At 36.1% G+C, this 20,493-nt stretch overlaps 1 long non-coding RNA gene across 3 annotated transcripts in view; it reads left to right on the forward strand.

The window, feature by feature from the left end:
* Nucleotides 1–20,493, forward strand: part of LOC125504637 — a 39,862-nt gene that overhangs the window by 5,704 nt on the left and 13,665 nt on the right. Inside the window, exon 3 of one of the 3 annotated variants that reach the window (XR_007281614.1) lies at nt 1,783–1,834. The exons of the other annotated variants lie outside the window; for them this stretch is intronic. This is a non-coding gene — a long non-coding RNA (uncharacterized LOC125504637). Of the gene's footprint in view, nt 1–1,782; nt 1,835–20,493 lie in introns of those variants that run through there. 3 annotated transcript variants of the gene reach the window in all.

Here is a 20,493-nt window from a genome sequence, read left to right on the forward strand (position 1 = left end):
ATTTTTTGGACTTGCGACAAAAAAGTCGTGTAGCGGAAATAATTTCCTCACTTCAATTGGCTATAGGTCTACGGTTCCAATATCTATTGGTTTCAGTTAAATTATCAGCACAAAGGAAACTTAATTACACTTTATTACGTATATTCCACATTTCTTTGTCTCAAATTTACTTGTAGTAACTAAGCACGATGGGTCATGCAACCTTAGTCATCAGCACTTCCCAATGCACTTAATACATAGTTTAATTGACGATAATAATTTATTTTATGAATTTCATCAATAGCCAAAATATACGTGCAGTGGGCTTTTTATGACCTCGAACTAGCAGCGAAGTAGTACGAATAGTTTCTACAAACCGATTACCAACCTTAATCGTTGTGAACGGTGAGGAACTTTTCTTGTAAACAACTAATTTCGAAAAACAAAGTTAGTAACTGGAAGTTTAGTTTAGGAGTTGAAGTTTCCGGGAATGTTTGGCCATCGTAGGCCTTGACCCTCATGCATAAACGGGAACTAAACTGAGAAACAAGCAACTCGTAACGCACTTGGGACTCCAACTTTTTAAACTTTGGAAATATCTTAAATCTCGAGCTTTTAGAACCGGGGAATGTGCGCAGAACTTTTGATAGAAAGTTTTCCAATGAACGGTGATAATTTTGCAGGTCGAAAATCGATACGAAACCAGCAAATAAAGGAAAAGTATCATTCTCAATTCAATTCGGATCAAAATATTTTGAGGAGGTTTTATTATAAAGTAGCAAGTTTCCACAAAAAAAAATTGATTGGAAACGTTTTGTGATTCAACTGATTGTTGTACAGCACGTTTCGTAATTATTTTTTAATCTATTTAAAAAAGTTTCGTACCTATAGAATTTTTGTAAAATATATAAAGTTACATTTTCTTAAAGTTAATAGAGCCTGAGTTTGTCATTTTCACATTTGTACTTAGTACAATTTAAAATTGTGATGCTAATAACATCAAACGTATAAAAGTGCCGAATATGCCTCAAATTTACTTGCCTTGGAAAGACTAAATAGCGGCAATCATCTACATAATGCTATATATAAACACAAATACAGGGTCTGTTTGAAACAATAAGAGTTTTTGTGGTGTGCTTCAGAATAAAAATGTGAACGGATCACAGTTACCATAGAGTTTGTAACAAAGTCACAGAAACTTATTTTGAAGATCGCGGAAACTTGGTTTATTGATTAATTTACTTTAATTGAAGTAGATCATTCGACTGAATTTTTATTAAGTAGAGCTTGAAAAATGCAAAACATTTCTACCATAAGAGCAACTTTCCGCCTTTTCCGTGAAATCAATTCTATGCTACGAAGCTGATCTAAATATTGATGCAAACAATAAAAATTGGCTGTGGTGTTATGAAGAGATAATGTGACACCGCTTTTTGACGGTATAGAACATGTTCTGCAAAAAAATTCGTTTTGAATTGAGTAGAAATAACAGATTTTGTATTTTCACGAAAGTGTTAATAAAATGTCATTTTAAATTCCATGTCTGGTGAATGTTGCTTTCTAAGTAGTGAGATTCGTTTTTGCAAAATGCATATCATGTTTCTGGTGTTGTTACAACAATTCAGAAAATCTTATGACTTGGGGCAGTTTAGACGCTGTAGCGTTTAGACACGTTGGGCATAAAAAGAAGAAAACTGGTTGTCTGGAAATATTGCCTGTCTTTTTTTCACTGCAAGATAATTTGCGATCACTCGTTGCTCGAGTTCTCACATAGAATTAGTTCCTCCGTTTGCACATTTTCAGGTTTTCTCAGTACTTCAAACACCAACATTTTCAGCTCGTCGGTCAACTTCCTGAAAACTTCCAGTTTTATTGCGCAATAGACAACGTTCTGCGTAAGGATTAGAAGGGCTTGATGCAGTTTGATGACACCCTCCGTAAATAATCAAAATGTTCTCCAGCTCTTTATTATCATAGTCAGGTGTCTAAACTTGTTCAGTAAGATGCAATATAGAAACGCAAGGAATTGTTGGCGGTAAAAGCACAAAAAAGACACCAAAGATAAGAAATGGCGGTAGTAACTCGCATTTCAATCTGTTTTTGCAATGCCGTTAAATTTACTTTTTTATTTTTTATTTATTTAAGAAAGTTATAGGAAAGTGTTGTTTGATTTACTTCTATATGTATAGAGTTTATACAATGTGATACATACATTATGGCCACATGAGGCAGGTTTAGGCAAAAATATTTCGTTTCATGCAAATTTGTCTTAACCGAAAGTTAATAGATTCCGAGATAAAGAGTGTCAAAGTGCAAATAAAAATTTGGCTTTTTCTGAACAGATTTTTAACGACTTTTACCAGAGCCACAAAAAGCTAGCTGCAATAGTCTAGAGCCATTTAACACATCAGAACTGTTTTGGCGTTTCAAATATCGTCAAACGGTTATATTTTTTAAACATTACATGTGTACTTGTTCGACGTGGATATCTCTCACCGTTTACGAGATATTTCAGATTGAAACATATGGTAATTTTTTGGACTAATTGGAAATCTATCTCAAATATGTCTAAATAAAAGAATTTTTTTACGGAAATTTTCCATTAAACAAAACATGACAAACATTAGACAGTATTTATTTAGGCGCGTTTAGAACTACTTTAAAGTAAGTAAAGTCAATTTACGAAAATATTAGGGATCTAATTTGAGTTGGTTCAAAAAATGACTAGATGCTTCAACGTGAAATATCTCGAAAACGGTGACTGATATCGACTTGAATCAGGAACACATTTTTAGATTCGGAAATATTGTAGAACCAGACAATGCCAACAAAAAATCGATATATTAAAGCCCAAATAAGTTCCAGTTGATGTTTTAAATGGCTCCAGGCTATTGCAGCTAGCGCCCTCTAGAAACTACAAGCCAATCAATAGAGAATTTGGATTTGCCGATCTAAAAAACCCCCAAACACAAATTTTTGTGGTACTATTGAAACTGGTTAAAAATCTGTTTAGAAAAAACGAAATTTTTGTTTGCAATTTGACACTCTGTATCTCGGAATCTATTAACTTTGGGATAAGACAAATTTACTTAAAACGCAACATTTTTGCCAAAACAAAATGAGAATGATTTTTTGTACATTAGTTGAGCACCACCCTGTATATATTTTACCTTCTATAAAATAGATTCATTAAAATGTAAGTGGCTGTATGTATGTATGGGATCAACAATTCTTGAAGTAAACTTTTGGGTGAACTCACCTGGATTTTTTTTTCATTCAGCGAGAATAATGTTTGCCGTTTACATTTTCGAAATTGAATTTGTTTTATTGTCGATACTGACATGGAATGAAAATTTGCAAATCTTTCCGTGGTGAATTGAAGTAAATTGTTCCTAATGGAATTGCTGCCAAGGAATACTGAAAATCCTCAACTTTCTGTGCATCATTTAAGATGATCCTTAAATGTCCTTTAAAATAAATCGTTTATTATAATTGCAGTCTATTTGATGATTGTAAAGTTGTTATGAAAGCTACTATGAATGTTGTAGGCTATTGGGTCCAACATGAAAGGTTATCATATGTACCTGCCCCAAAATATAAAACCACATTAACGAAAGTTTGTGGAAAAAGAAAAGTAGTATAAAATCCCGATGCTCGGTCGCTCCTGATTCCAAAACGAGTCCCTAGGTGTGGGCGCGGGGGTCGACGAGAGGGAGTCATCCCGCATTTAAATCCGCGTCTCCAGAATAGCTCGCGGCTCCCACAGCTCTCGGTTTTGTTTTTCACCGTCGCCCTGAGATTTCCTTTATCTGGTGATTAAAACTTCATCCTGTCGCGGAGCTGTGGGTACACACTTTTAATAAAGGAACGCATACGCTTCGAGCACCGGCTACATTGTCCCGGGCTTAATTTTTAATGTAATTTACGAAATGGGCGGACTACCGACGACCGACGACTTTGCTCGCCACCATAAATTTGCTCAAGTGGCGCTGCCGGTGGCGCGCCTACCATTTAAACACGTTTTGTCGAGATTTTTACGCTTTCGCCTAATTGTTTTAATCGAGTAAAGGGCTTTCGGTAGAGAGACAACGCGGCGTCTTTGTGATTGATAATCCTGCTCGAACCCCTTTCAGACTTCTTTCCCTCCGTTTCTGTCCGTTCTCCGAACACACTCCACACTGTAGGTACACGTTTTTACCCACTAATTTCCTTCGCACAAGTTCGAGCGGTGAAAATATTTCAGTAATATTTACGCTGCAAATGTAAGAGATGTCTATTCAAATTCATTAGCGATATTATTCCAACGTCTTATTATTTGACCAATAATTATTTTGATATACAGGATGATTTACGTAGATCGCGCATTAGAGGAATTCGAACATAGAGTTGTTGTAGAAAATTCAAATTTTGTTTTGGTGATAGGTTGTGCCGAAACAAGGTAAAATATATTTAGCCCTCTAGCTATACAGGATGTTCTAAAACTGTAACCTAACTTTCTTATTTTAAATGTCAACCCCTAATTAATTGCTAAATAATAATTTGCAGCATGGTTGGATTAGCTTTCGAATTCCGAGTTTGGGCCGGCTTGGTATTGTTAACTTATCTCTTATGGTAATTGATATATGTGCTATGTATGTCAATTGTTTAAGAAAACAATTACATTACAAATTTTCACGCTAAAATCCATATGAAATTAACGGTTTTAAATTGGAAACCCAAATTTAGTAGGTAGTAACAAGACGTTCGTTTTCATCTGATCATGGTTGATATTTCAAATTAGAATGGTTTTGTCTTAAATATTTCAAAATATGTTTCCAATGTTAGCTATATAGATCCAGGCCATAAATTTTGGAAATTGAAGTTAGGTTTAGCTTGAAATTGTTTATTAGATCTTAGTTCATAGTACTTCTATATTACTACACGACTTGAACAGATACTAGTCACATATGATTTCGTCCAACAAATCATTCAAAAACTTTGAACAGAATACACGTTTAGCTGAAATGTTCGTTGCTAGTTGATATAACATAGACACCAGATTTGCTTTAATAAATTTACAATCGACAAACATATAATGGCCTTGTTAGGAAAATAATAGTTTACTGCTTTTTACGCATAAACAAATTATAAATCATATGCAAAGATGGTTAAATGTGTGCAATAAAATCTAGTTCAATTAAATAATTGCCAGAAAATCACTTCTCCAGTCGTATTAATATTCTACCAGTATTCCCTAACACCTTGCTAATATCGCGCTAATGCCGTAAATTAGCGATATTAGGCAACAAGTACATCGCGAGACACAGGGAAACGCAAATTAGCAAGTATATGTGTGAAGGGGGAGCAAAATACTGATATTTCCTCACTTTTTGCAGAAGGCATAGTTTTCTCTCTTTTGATATAATATCGTCTGTTTGCACTGTGTCTTTCTTTTCTCCGAAATTGATTTTGTTTATGCAATAGGTACAGATCAAACTAACTCGATATAACAAAACCAAATTTGACGTTACAACAGGCATGCACAATTTTTATGAATAAATGAATACAAGATGACTTGCAAGCCGACTTTCTCCAACTTGATAGTTCGTTTTTTTATTGAATAAAATACCATTTTAGAATAAGGTTTATAAATAACTTCAAATTAGAGAGTTCAAGCTCTCTGTCTCTAAGTTCCCTGTCGATAACTTCTCTCCAGCTCTTTCTCGGTCTTCCGGGCCGTCTTCGCCCTCTTGGCTGCCAGTTCATCTCTTTCTTTGGGATTCGGTGATCTTGAATTCTTTGTATACGGCCATACCATATTAGTTATTTGTTTTTGATGTCATCTATTACAGAATGCGTTATTCCCATCAGTTCCCTCACTGCCTCGTTACACCCGTTATGCGTTCTCTTCTCTATATTCCAGCCGCTCGAAACCACAAATTAATTTCGGTTGCTTTTTGGCGTTTTTTCATCGCTTCTTTCAATGGCCACACCTCGCATACGATGGTCGCCTTGCGCGATTAGCAGTTGGTCATGGCGATTGATAGAGTATACAGGGTCGTGTCAGAGAGTGGTACGTTCATAATATTAAACTTCTCTTTACATCTTTTAAGATTCCGAACAGGCATATTTTGAACAAGGTCGACGCGGTATAGCATCCTTGTTTCAATTCTTTAGGTCCTGTGAAGCAGGGCGTTATTTGGTTTCCTAATTTCATCTACATTACAGTTTGCTTGTAAATCCCTTGATGGCTTCAGTTAGCTTTACATTTATGTTCATTTTTCTAATATTTCCCAGAGCTTGCTTAATGGAACACTATCGTAAGCGGTTTTCAGGTCCACAAATAAGAGATGGATTGATTGGTTGCGTGCCATCTTTTTCTCTATAACTTGCGTTAGAGTGAAAATATGGTCCACGACTGATCTACTCGCACGAAATCCAATAACTATTTCTCAACATTCATTTTATGTTCTATTTTACAGAATTTTTCCGTACATTCTACACATAGTGCTTGCGACCACTATGCCTCGATTGTTCTCGCACTTAACTTATCCCCTTTTTTGTATTTTAGAGTTATCTATGTATTTTGAGCGTATGTGTAAAGAGTGGAATATCTTTTCGGATTTCCGATAGGTATATGTATACATTTTTGGATTAGTGTTATCAAATATAAAAGTTATACAAACATAACCTTTATGTGCCATATTTGAGGAACTCGCCCGGAATATTTCCTGGTCGGGGAGACTTTGCGTTTTTCAACTATTTGCGCACTTTCCTTACTTCTCCTAGTGTTATTCTGGGACCCGGTGACGTTAATATTGTCTACGTTGTTTGATTCTTTCTTTGAATTCCTGTCTATTTTCCGTAAGTAGTAAGTAGTTCTTGAATATACTGTTCACATTGTTATGGAAACGTCAATAATTCAAGAACAATATTGCGATGTATACTTTTCGGAATCTTGCCTACCACTACAGTGTTTGGCTGTTTTGAAAGTGTTTCGAACAATTGAAAGTTATACTTCTGCACGTGTAGTATTAAGCTGATTCGCAGTACCTTACCCGTATTTCTCCAAGTAAGATTTTAAAAATATGTCACAAAATATAACGTGTTTCAGTGTTGCTGAACAATATTCAACAAAGCATTCCCAATTTAATGGAAAATGTAAAGTCGGATGTTCGTCTTGCAAATAGCAACTGAAAGGGCTGGAAATATGCGTGCGGTATTTTACTACACAATTCATGAGGCATTTTAAAAGTAAAATCCATCAAACCCTAAACCAAGCCAAATCGTTGGCGACTAACAATAACGTTTACTTAAAAATACTAATAAATCATATAAACTTTTAACGAAAAAGATATGAATAAATTTGACACCAGTTTTATCATCTTCGTTCGTAACTATAAAAGTATGGTTACATTGTGTACAATGATTAATATTCAGATTTATTGGAAACTGCTTTAACTTTTGAACTACTAAATAGAATGGTTCAAGTAGCAATTTCCAATGGTAACAGACGCCAACATAGTATAGCAGAACCATGTGCCTAACTTATTTGTCAACCTTTGGTGATGACAACTATACTTTTCCCATTTTCAGTTCAGGAAAAATAGATGAAAAACCTTAAAAAAATTCCAAGAGTCCGATTTCCCTGCGATTGCCCATGTCAAGCCATTTAGCTGCTATTTCTATTTCTTTTGATCGGCCAGTCAAACAAAATAAATTGATCACGACTATCAAGAGCAACCTAAAAATCTGAGACATTGTTCTCAATGCTCCAAACAAGTTTCATATTGCATTAATTGTACGACCATTTAATCTTAATTAATATAGCTTTTGAATGTCTAACTTCAGGCAAGATGCGTATGACTCGCACTTGTTTCTACTATTGTATAGAAGCTCCAACGAACATATGCAATGCTAAAATACAAGGTGTTCCGTGATCAAGAGGATACTGCAACATTCATACGCTCAAAAGGAGACTATTTAAAGAAAATTTTCTTAATAATTCGTGAAGATTTTCAAGCAATCGTAAGTTGTTGGACTGTCAATGCTTTCGCGACCGATCAACCTATCGGTACGAACGGGTTCTGAAGTTATAATCAGTATACCATTTTAATTGCTTATGCTCGTTTCGTTCACATCTACAGCGAAAACTGGTTTCTGAAATACATTTGAACATATTTATTACCAGACAAAGATTACACCTTCTTACAGCTACATTATCTACGGGTACCTTAAATACTCATCAATTTAATGTTCAATATCAATGTACTTAATCTACTCTAAAACAATCCCAATGCTAACGCAACCTAATACATCCGCTCTTACTTTCTAAACCAACTCCATAAAAGTTCATGGTCCATTTTCCTCCATGTCGCCTTCTTAAGCTGTATCCGTAGGTCTACTGTCACCTTCTTGATGCAACAAACCCGGAAGGTGTGATTCTAACTTTGCCATGACGACCTCATCCAGGAACTTTGACGTTAAGTTGCTGATGTGACCCAGCAGGTTTTCTGCCATCAGGACTCGCCTGAGTGTGGTGTTTCTGACATGGTAGGGAGCATTTTCTGCTATCCTCAAGATTCTGTTTTGGTGTGCGGCCAACTTCTGTTTTTGCGTGATGCTGGTAATGAACCAGGCAGGCGATCCATGGGTCAGCACAGAGCGAATCAGTTGTTTGTAAGCTCTAACCTTGCAGGAGGAGCTTACCTGTAAGCATTGGATAGTAGGCTTGGAGTAGATTCCTTGTTTTGGCAATTGTGACTGCCAACTAGACGTGGCATACTAGACGTTTATCATAGATAAGCCCAAGATATGTGGTCTTGGACTTCCATGAATAGCCTTTGTCCTCTAAGTTCTAGTAAGCTTGGAAGCGGTTGCCTGCCGGCTGAGAAGACTATCGATTGCGTTTTCTCCGGGTTGAATTCCATTTTCAAATACCTGCTCTATTTCTGGATATTGCCGAGGTGCCTTTGTAGCTTGGCTTCCATTCCAGCACCTTTTCCATTTGCAGTGAGTGCTACATCATCTGCGTAGATGTAGCTCTCCGTTTCCGCTCGACCCATGCGGTACTCCTGGCGATCGTTTTGATCGTTGACATGTGATCATCGGCTTTGACTTGGAAGCTGCGTGCAAACATGTAGATGCGGATTAATTGGATTTGGTACTCAGGAGACCCGCCAAACCTTGTCAAACGCTTTTGCCATATCCAGGAAGGCGGCTACTATCTTGCGTCATCGGTTTAACTGCTGCAGGATTCTTGTTGTTAGCCGGGCAGTGCGAGTATTTGTGCCGTGTCCCGGCCTGAACCCATGTTGCTCATCCAGCAGCACTTGTGTCTCCTCCATTGTATCCGGTAGGTGGTTCAGGATACACATCTCCATTTGCCCAGTGTAGGCAGTAAACTTATGGGCCTGTAGGACGTAAGCAGCTTCCTGTTTTTGCTTTTTGGGGCACCAATACCATTATTATTTGGGCCATCTTCCGAATGGCCTGGAAATATTGAAGGTCCAAGATTCCATATGCCACTGTGGTAAAATCCTCAATAGCTGTTTGCGGCAGCTTTTTGAGGACTTCATTTATGATTCCGTCGTGTCCGGGTGCCTTTTTTCTCTTGACCCCTTTGATGATGTTCTGGATGAGGGTCATGAACTGGTACTGTGGATGCATTGATTCTATTTTGCTAGGTTTGTGACGGACGAATGGGGCAATAGGAATACACGGGGTTTCGGAATCAAGGGGTTCATACATTATGAAAAAAATCAACCCCACATTAATGCATACATTTATGTTGCACAACCGCGTTATAAATACGCTAAAAATTTTGTTCAAACCTTGGATGGTAAGTATTCATTTGAAGCCACAACCGTTCTTCTGGGTCTTCTATGAGAGTGATACGAATTGCACTCTTTAATGATCTCTATTTATAAGCGATAAGACATGGCACCACTGTGCCATTTAACAGGAACGAGTCTTGTTCATCTGATCTACTTGTGTGGAAGAGTGTGATTGAGAAAGGAGATACAGACAAGTTTTCATCGATAAAATGAATAACTTTCTTGCATAAAGACTTAAGCGATGATTTCTTCCTAAAAAGTTTTCCAAAATTATTCCTGAAGGTAGCTAATAGGAATCTTTTGATCCTACGTAATCTTGGAAATAATGGGAATTGAAAGGCACCCTTTATAAATTCAAAAAGATGCTTTGTCATCGAACTAAACTCTGCGGTTGAAGGCATGGACTCGCCCATAAAGCCCCAAAATGGTAAAGTTAAATCCAATTATGGTGGATAAGGCTTCTACTTGGACACATTCTTGGGAAAATAATTACGGTGTAGTGTTAAGATGCAATAAACGGTTATTTTTAACATGCTAGACCTAGCTGTTACACAGCGGGCATTGATATTTATATTCCCAGGGATCAAATTTAAGATGCTTTACTGCGGGACTACCTTTTTAAACTTCAATCAATCAAACACACAGTTAGTTGTGAACTCCTTCCGCAAACTCCTTGATATCCTACAGTCTGTTTATTAATTAGTAAACACATTTTGAAGCAAATTTGTCATTATATCTGACGAGTGTCATACATTTGCTTATCAACTTGCCATAAAATAAGATGGTTTATTAGCACCAAAACAGAAGAATATTTAACTATTAACGGTTGAGTTACATAAACACCGACTAGAATATGCTCTGTCTTGTAGACTTGCCATCAATAACAGAGGAACCCCACATTTTTCTTTATTAAAGTATACGTTTTTCAAATTTTAAAATCTAATTAACTTGATCGTCTTTTGAGTCTAATAATGACCGAGTACTTTTTGATATTGTGCTTCTGGGACGCTTTGCATATTTTTTTGTTTTTAGATCGAAAATCTGACCATAGTCTAACTAACCAAAGAATCAAGTTCAGTGTTTGTTTCTTTTTTGTAAATAAATATCTAAGTAAAAACACTTTTGTTCTCTAGTGTGAAATGAAAATTTAGAAATGTTAAGTTTTCAAAAAGAGAATGTTTTTACGGTTAAAAAGTTCCTCTGTAGTAAAATTTCGCTATATATTAAAAAATAACTACCACGACAAATAAACTACTACGCAAAAGAATGAGTTATGCCAGAGATAAAATAACACCAGGAACAAGTCGAATATGCTTTACTATGTGTCCTTGTAGTTTCCAAGGGAGCTACAACAAACTCTTCAGATGGGCTAAAATCATCTTTGATTAGAACTAAAATTTCAATAATGCTTGATTATAAGTAGTACATGCATACAAATTGTTTTTAATCGGTTAGCAATATGTGCTTGCTTATAAAATCTCTTCAAACTCGTGAAATATGGCATTCGATAAAAAATTTATGATTTTTTCTAAATTGACAAATATTTGCTTTCTACCCTCGTATTAAATCCACAAGTGGTTTCACAGAGATAACATTTTTTTCCAGAGTTTTCTTTCGACACCCTTAAGCTACTTCGCATTCATTGTGTGTGGCGGAAAAAGCGCGTTGAAATTTTCAGTGCGTTTTCATACGCTGTTTTACATCTACATATACACACAATTAAGAGGTGAAACACTACGGTGAACCGCCGTTAGAATGATTACAGGGTTAAATAAGGGGAAAAACGTGATAACGTTGCCTTTTTGGTTAACGAATTTAAATCCTTAATGGTCATTTTAAAATCACTTTATTTTTGCAGATAAACTTTGTTCACTTTCGGGTCACAGGTTGGATAATACGAGTCGTTTAAGGACTGGGATATCTGTTGAATTAAAATGTTTTACATGACATAGCTGGACTTCTAATGAAAAATAAAAATGTGGGGAAGTGGAATAAATTGTCAGTAAAGTTGATAGTTTAATACATTAGTAAAATTATCTGGGACTGTTATTGATTTATGCTATTTTGGTAAGTAAATATTAAACGAAAACTTTAAACCGTTTCATTAGACTAATATGTATAATACAAATAAATTGAATCTATTGCGAAATCTATTCGGAAACGGTTTTAATCTAATTGCTAGCCCTAATGAGTTTAAAGGAGGCATAAAGAAGTAATAGAACTCCGCACACACAGGGCTATTGACAAAATTTCCTCCATAATCAAGCAGCATTCCTGGTCGAGAATAGTTTTTATCAATAAGGTCTTGCCAACGTTTCGTTTCCAATATGCGGATGCTAGAACTAAAATTTCAACGAATTTTTGAAAAAAGTATTAATTACTAAATATATTAACATATATTATTTGTGCAATTTAATGTTTTTTTATCATACATCGTGCGTTTTAGGTGAAAGGAATAAATCAAATTTCAATATTGTTGTTTACTTTTTAAACTTTTTTACAATAAGTTTCAGTTAGCATGTACGAAATTAGCATATTAAAATATGCGGCGATGGCAATTATCATTTGTATTCAAGTATTTTATCAAGTGATATTATCGTTTATTAAATAAGACACGACGATTGAAATTTTATATATCCCAATTTTGGGATATATAAATAGGCGTTTGCAATATATTCTGTCCTTATTGGCATAATAAGATTGCTTCTCTTAACAACGTAATAAAATATATAGTTTCCTCCGCAGAACTGCGTTTTCTATGAATGTATTTGATTTGAGTCTTAATTTTTTTTATTGAGATAGTCGATTTTGAAAATGACCTGAACTTTTTTATCTGAAACTTTTCAATTCAGTGAACAATTTCTAATTTAAGTTTAAGTCTACGTTAACATTTAGTTGAATTATATTTATGAAATCGTGACTGACAGAGCAAGAACAATTTTCAGTCAACTTAACGCAAACTTCATTTTAAGGGCCGAAACACTAAACAGGAACTAACAAGAGTACTCAGACCTATAATTCTCAATCTCAGCAAAGATGCATCACAGAATGAAACCGTGGAGAATCGGAGTTTCGTTTGCCTTTTCTGTAAGACGGGATCGGAAAAATGTTCAAAATACATATATATATTAAACTCGTCTTTAAACTGAGACGAACAATCAGACCGAGCTTTAGGTCCGCTACAGTCAAAGAAGATCCTTTAGCATCATTGGAGGCTACATGATTCCATGCAGAGAATTCCAAGCCATTTTCATTTTCATTCAATTCCATCCCATCTCATACTTTCGAGTGACATACAGAATAGAAAATCACTACGGAGTAATAAATAGTAAATAGCATGAAATCAGATAAAATAAAATTAACATGTTTCGTCAAGAAAACCAGAATGTCAACGTTCAAGCAAGTATAACAAACCAAAAAGATGTCAAAAACTTAAGAGCATTAACAATATTAACCATCACAAATTTAAATTGAAGTGAATCATGTTAGAGTAGGAATAGCCGGCCCATAAAGAATTTGTGCGCTTCTGATGATTTCCCAGAACAAGGAAACCCAAGGAAATTAATATCGTAAATATAAAGTTAGTACATAATTCACGTTACCTTACTGTTAAATTTTTCTGATATATTGGAGGCCACAAATTTTCGTGAACCACGTGTAATGGATTTATGAGGGCATAATTTAGTTGTATTTATGATTAGGTAGGCAGATTTTCGGGATTTATTTTCTGTTTATTACTTATAGCATCGTGTTCTCTGCCTGGAAGGGCAATTAAAAGTGTCGCTGCTTTGGGTCAGATATACGTAGGAGATATTTAATTTTGTTTGAGATTTATTAAGTAACTTCCAGAATAAATTGTGACGTGTAGTAAATTAGCCAGACAAAATTAAGGAAATAATTTATGAGATTAGGCTACATCATTATCCAAAGTCCACTGGTTGATCCCCAAATCGTCAATACAAAGTAGCCTTAAAATGTAATATACAGAATAATGGAAAATTAACGTAATAATTAACAATCCTTTAAACATATTTTGATTCTGAAGTAGAAAGCTCTTAAGTTTTCTTGATTGATTTGACTACATATTAAATCACGAAAATAAATACCTTATTTGTAAATTTTAATAAAATAAAAACTGAATACTGTTTCGTATGTTTGCAAGTGGCGCTTACTGTTGCAGTGAAATTCTTAGAAGATAATCTGTAACTTGCAGCTTGAAAATTGTGATATTGTCGATAATGAAAGTATACTGTACTTAGCTGTTGAGCAGCACGTTCTAGAAATGTCTAGACCAAAGTACGGAATCGAATTCATCAAAACGACTGTGGAGCACGTAATGTTTCATCAAAAAGGATCCCTTAATGCCATTACACCCCCTGCTTGATGGGCTTCAAGTGGTTGCAACGTATTTATATGTTTCGCTTTGTCATATCGCCAATTTCCATCCTATAAAATAATCTACAATTGAATTCATTAAACACAACTAAGAACTTTTAGATTCCAATGATTCATCGAACACCTAATCAAGTTTAATAAAATAATCTTCAACTTGACGCTACCTCACTTACGCCTCAAATTAGGTATTCCTAAATATATTGAAAGTGTATGTTTTGCAGACTTACTGGTTGTATACCGTTCATTCAGATGTGAAAATTATACTAGTTTTTAGTTAGTTAACTATATGAACATTTACAATACACACTATAGACTCTTAGAAGTGTTCGTTCTGTATCGCTCGAAATACTTGAATAAATGTTTTTAATTGAAAAACGTGCTCTTACGACGCATATTGGATTAGCCGGAGTAGTCAGATTTCCCATTTCACATTTACATCCTGAAAAGTTTTAATATCATCTGAAGCCACTTTAGAAACCCTTTTGAGTAAAAAGATCCAACTCGTTTGACATAAATTAATGTCTTTGCAAAAAAGCCTTTCCGTTCAAAGGGATTTCCGCTGGGTTTAATTAAGAATGAACAGACCGGCCAGTCGAAAGTCTGAAATCGCATTGTCATGTCCCTTGAATTGAAATTAATAAACCTCACCACAGTACATATGATGCGAACTGTTAAAAAATATAATCGTTATTGACTCCACAATTTTCACACGGATATCAAAAACTAAAATAAGCTAGTAAATCTCGGCAGAAAAAGTGTGTCCCAAGTCCAAAATCCGTCAAAAGTCCTYGATGATAATGTGTGATGAACAGTCRGCTAKAATAACAACATCRACGCAGTTTTAACAGATAATACACTTATGCAAATATGTACTGTATTTTCATCCTATGACTTTTCCACATTTACAGGGTGATTCCAAACCGGCGTCATTTTTTTGGGGTATAAAGAGAGTACAATCAAAATGATTTAAACAATCTGATGTCTAATAATTCTCAAATGTAGCCATCTACATATTTGTGAGTGCAACTCTCTTTACATAACTTATGTCACACAAATGTGCAAATTATGGCAGAAGGGCTCAACTACACTTCTTAATCTCACTCCACAACATGTTTTTATTGCTTACGAAAATTTTGCGGCTGACATTCCAGCATGTTGTTAAGAAAAAGGTATCCGGTAAAAAGTTGTTAAAACTCTTATTTGCTCTATTTCTTAATACATTTCCTTCAACAAGTCAAGATCAAGGAAAATATACGAGGAATTTTTTACTTCATATTGTCAGTTCACCTGTCCTCAATTCCACTTTCTTTAACAATTTCACCTTTGCTTTTTCAAGAAAATCAATTTAGGGGTACTAAACAACATACTGCAAAATACTAAATTTAATTATATAGATGATTTGTCGATATTGTTTATGTATATCGAATACTCACAAGAAAGGTAAACGTTAAACATTCTCGCTTAGACGAGAATGATTTTGAACATATAGGCGTTTCTGGTTTTGAAGAGAATAATCAAAAAACTAACCACAAATGCGTTATAATGGCTAACACACATGTTTGTTAGACAGGATCTGTATAAAGGTATATAGAAATTTTATAGAACCGCAATTTTCGAAGCAGTAATCTTGCCAAAGTGTACTCAAATTTTGTAATATTTTATTTATAATTTTTAGCAATACTAATAATTTCCCGAATTATGAACAACTTCCTAGTATTGCTTAGTAAAAAAGCTGCAAGTATAGTTTTGGAATCTACTTATAATTTATCTTGTTCGGCATTAGTAATGCTTCGTTTCTAAATTCAGATAGAAGTTTCGAGTAAGCAACGTGTTACAGCTCTTTCCATATGAAAGTGGCAGTTTGCTTAGTATTTCCAATTGATCTTGTTGTTCCAAAAAAGTAATTCGGTGCTCACGGCCTTACAGCAATCAACGCGTCTAAAAAAAATTACATATTGGCAAAGCACTTTACAGGATTCGTGAATCAGGGAATTGGTAAAAACAGAAACATTTTGGAGAACGTGGTTTCCCAAATTACTTTAATCACTATCGTTGTTGTCCATACTTGTATTCGATTACCATCTTGCGCAATACTAAATTTGCAATTGTTAATGTGAAATATTATATTCACTCGCATTCCAATTTCCTTTTCATATCTGCACTTGCGTGGATAGTTTTTCTATGGGAAAAATTGCACAAAAAAATAACTTTGCCTTTTCGTTGAAGATGACTGTCCTAACTTGTAAAAACTTACCCGACGAAAATATAAAGTAAATTTGTATTTTGCGAAAATTAAAATATTTTTTAAATCGTAATATCACAACAGAAGTAACCAGTAGGGCAACGCGACTTTATGAAAATAGCATTAGAAAAATATTTAAAGTGTGACGCATTTTATGACCACCCGGATAACAGAGATATATAAAATTTGAAATTATAAATAGTTTATAGAAATCTTAGCCATATCGTCGTAGTCATAAATGGTTCTTTTGATTATACCTGCGTTAACTTAAAAACACATACAATTTTAAAACCAAAATTCCTGTTTATATTTACCGAATTCTCCAAAGCCAGCCAAAATTAATATATCCGATTCGTTCCCCCAAAAAATGCGTACGCTTTTTAGCCGTCTCCCCCGTGAGACGGTGCTTTGGGTCGGTTTTGTTTTAACCGAGTCGCTTATTGGTTTTTACGATACATGTCTAACGAAACGAGTCTGATTTTTACGTAGTTATATTGTGCTTTCCTTTTTCCAGTTGACACCTCCAAACGTTGATAATTTAATGGTACAAGGGGTACGCAAATATTGTGAAAGAAAAATTCTCGTATGCGAAAAGCTCATAATTTGTTTTGTTTTTGCCGAATTCGGAAATACCTGGCTCATTTGAGACGCGAATGAAGTATGTTTCGGCATTTTATTTTGTTTGGGCTTTTCATTCATGAGAGCCACTTTTTGCCGAACAGTTCCTTTTGATTTAGTATCTGGAACGTTGTAGAAATATGCATGAAATATAGCAGGCGGGATTTCAGATGGGACAGGTCACATTTTCCAGCTTTATTGAGTTGATTGATACAAACCCGACATCTACCACGAAATAATTTTATCTATGCAGGGTGTAGCAAAGGTGACATCACTGCTTTACAGCATTACTTTGAAGGCACGGAATCAAATGTTACGTCGATGATGTTATTATGCGCTTTGCAAAACCGATTTCAACTTTTAAAGCCCTTATTACTTTAAAATAGTTCAGGATAAATTGGCATAAAAATGTGTATCTACAAGTTCACCTCACTCATGAATAAGGACAGCACTGGTTTCAAATCTTAAAGTCTGGTCTTCAAATTTTGCTACAAAAATTAGGCTTTTGCGTTTAAGATGGATAAATGAAGGAGGAATTTCCGTCAAAGCAACTTATTCAACAATAAATATTTTTGTAGCAAAATAGGAGTAGCAGTCAGGTAGCCAAATTTTGTTACTAATTTCAACTACTCGCTTATTTGTCTAACTTAAGGTAACTGAGACAATTTAAATGTGTTTTTATGACTCATTAGAGCTCCGCTTTTTCGAACAGAATCTCATACAATCAAATAATCTAAGACTTGATGCATGAATACAGAAGCATGAAAAATGACGCAAAATGCAGAAAGATGAAAAATATTTCCAGAGCCGATGCAGGGATTCCGACATAATCCCCGGCTTCCTGAAGTGCAAAAGAACCCTTAGGACCACCCAAGCACCCAGGATATACAACAGGACCGAGAAATTATTCCTAAAGGAAAGGATCCATAGCGTGAGAAGTAAACTAGCAGCAACAGACAGCGAACTTCTAAATCTCTTCTCTCTGGAATAAGATCGACGCCATCTCCCATAACAGCATGCAAGGAGAATTTGACAGACCCACGAAGAGACAATAAAAGAAATTTGAAAAATTGGAAGCCAAATCTAGAGGAACAACCAAACTACATCAGGCCTGGACCCAGCATGAACTGTAGTGAACCTGAGCAGTCACTCACGAACGCCTGCGAAGCAATCTGTCTTAGCCAAGCGAGAAAACTTTGCTATTAGCCCAAGAACGATACCAATAGAGGAAATCATATCGAACACCGAAACAGCATTGCAAGGGCTCCCAGAACAAACGGCAAATGAAATTCTTCTGGAAACCACCCAAATCCTACGGAAAGCGAAACCACCACCAAGCAACTTATGCAGAGGCGAACAACATGCCCTCAAGGAAATACGAAGGAACACAAGCATTGTCGTCCTGTCAGCCGACAAAAGAAACGCTAAAGCCGTCATGAACAAAGAGCAGTACGAGCAGAAAATCCAAAACTTATTGGACCACGTCACTTACACAAAGCTCAAAAAAGACCCGACTGGAGCCAAGCTCAGGAACATCAACCGCCTGATCAAAATATCCTCAATAGACGAGAACATCATGAAGATAATCATTAGGTTAGAAGCCCTCCCCCCACGTTTGTATGGATTACCGAAGATTCACAGGGAAGGAATACCACTAAGACCAATCGTCAGTGCCCCGGGATCACCAACTTACGATATAGCAAAATATTGATCCTCTCTTCTGCAGCCACACTTGGGGTCTACAGAAACATACATCAAGGATTCCAAACATTTCATTAAGAAGATTCAAGACCTCAGACTGGAACTTACGGACATGCTGGTCAGCTTCGATGTTGTATCTCTATTCATAAAGGTACCCGTGGACGAATCCATAGAATTGGTGGCGGAGCTATTTGAAGAGAGTACAACACATATGTTCAAGACATGTCTAAAGGGAAGCTACTTCCTATGGAATTGAGATTACTACGAACAAAAGGAAGGAGTAGCCATGGGAAGCCCACTCAGTCCGGTGGTGGCAAATCTATTCAAGGAGAAGTTTGAGGAAACAGCATTGAGCACCGCACCCCTTAAACCTACGCGACCATCTAAACAAACAGCACCCAGACATCTAATTCACCATGGAAGTTGAACAAAACCACCAACTGGCCTTCCTGGATGTTTTGGTGTCTAGGCAAGGGAATCGTTTCGACCACAAGGTATATCGAAAAGCCACCCACACAGACAGATATCTTTACAAGCTATCTAACCACCATACGAGTCACAAGCAGGGAATCATTAAGACTTACGGATAGAGCCAGAAAAATATGTCGACCACAACATCTAGCCACAGAACTACAGCACTTGAAAAAAGCTTTTCTTCGGAACCGATATTCCCAGTTAGACATCAAAAAATCTGCAGGAGTGGGCCGTACCGAAAAAAGTGAATCCACTATGAAAGCTTTCCTGCCCTTTGTTCCCAGGGTTACGGAAAGAATTGGGAGACTCCTGAGGAAACACAACATAAGAACAGTGTACAACCCCACAACAAATATCCGAGAATGTCTGGGGTCAGTTAAAGACCGAAGACCCCCCTCGCAACTGCAGGAATCTACCAGACTCCATGCTCCTGTGGAAGCGTCTACATAGGAACTACTAAGAGATCAGTTGCGACAATAATAGAAGAACACCGACGGAATTGTAAACTGGGACATGTGAAAAAGTCGGCAGTGGCGGAACACGCTCTCAGCGATGGAACACACAACATCTATTTCGAAGAGGCTCAGGTCGTGGACACAACAACAGGGTATCGCCCCCGACTAATACGACAAGCCATTGAAACCTACAAACACGACGACAATTTCAACAGAAAATAAAAGACAATGGCGCTAAACAGGATATGTATTTCAGCACTTACCAACGCAAAAACAGCAAGAAAAAGCAACAGCTAAGGACAGGAGAGTGAATCCAGTACACCGGAGGATAGCAACAACCATGAGCAATGAGCAGGCTCCGATGATACAGGCGACATCATCACAAACTACGTGATCGCAACCGGGGCATAAATACGGACTGCGCCCGAGGAATGGCATCAGAACAGTGTAAGCGTTCAAGCAAACCACTTCTGAATATGAAAGCAACTCGTGCATGCGAAACGGCAAGAAGAAATTCTACCGAACGACTGCACAAAAACCCGAAAACCCCATTAGTTTTATTCCCAGTATATTCTCTATAAAATCAATTAAGTATATCTGAGTTGGTCGTCCCTTGAGTTAACCAAGTTGGAAAAAATTGCACTTGCGTTACAGATGCATTGAGATTCATAAATTCTGCAATACGAACACATAACCATTTGACGCATTTTGTAGAATCCCGAAATAAAGTTTAGAGTGTAATTGTCAAACTATCTCACATTGGCGTCATGCTTGGTAGACGATAAATTGAATATGTCTGCAAAAAGATTCTAAT

The sequence above is a fragment of the Dendroctonus ponderosae genome, unplaced genomic scaffold, assembly GCF_020466585.1.
Source record: "Dendroctonus ponderosae isolate FM_Combo_2020 unplaced genomic scaffold, Dpon_F_20191213v2 Dpon_F_20191213_5, whole genome shotgun sequence".
NCBI classification, from domain to species: Eukaryota; Metazoa; Arthropoda; class Insecta; order Coleoptera; family Curculionidae; genus Dendroctonus; species Dendroctonus ponderosae.